Source organism: Etheostoma spectabile, chromosome 1 (genome assembly GCF_008692095.1).
Source record: "Etheostoma spectabile isolate EspeVRDwgs_2016 chromosome 1, UIUC_Espe_1.0, whole genome shotgun sequence".
Taxonomy (NCBI): domain Eukaryota; kingdom Metazoa; phylum Chordata; class Actinopteri; order Perciformes; family Percidae; genus Etheostoma; species Etheostoma spectabile.
In genome coordinates this window covers 31,723,771-31,724,081 of record NC_045733.1, presented here as the reverse complement: position 1 = coordinate 31,724,081, position 311 = coordinate 31,723,771, and positions in this window count along the sequence as shown.

Here is a 311-nt window from a genome sequence, read left to right as displayed (position 1 = left end):
TATACAACAGCAAAACAAAACAAATACTTTAAATATACGCTTTTCTTATGTGTACTGTTTGTCCCTTTAATGCCTGTCCTTAACTATACTGAATTGGGACTTTTTTGGGGGGGTTTTACGTGGAGATTTCTCTCTGAAACCTCCTATACATGTGCAGAAAATACACTAATTAACCCGTTTAATGGCTACAAAAACTGATGTGTAAGAATGTAACATCGTGATTTTACGGGAGAGTGTGTGTGTGAGTGGGGGGGGAAATAGTTTATAAAATAGTTTCTGAAAACACATGAAGAGAAATAAGCCGTGCAGTT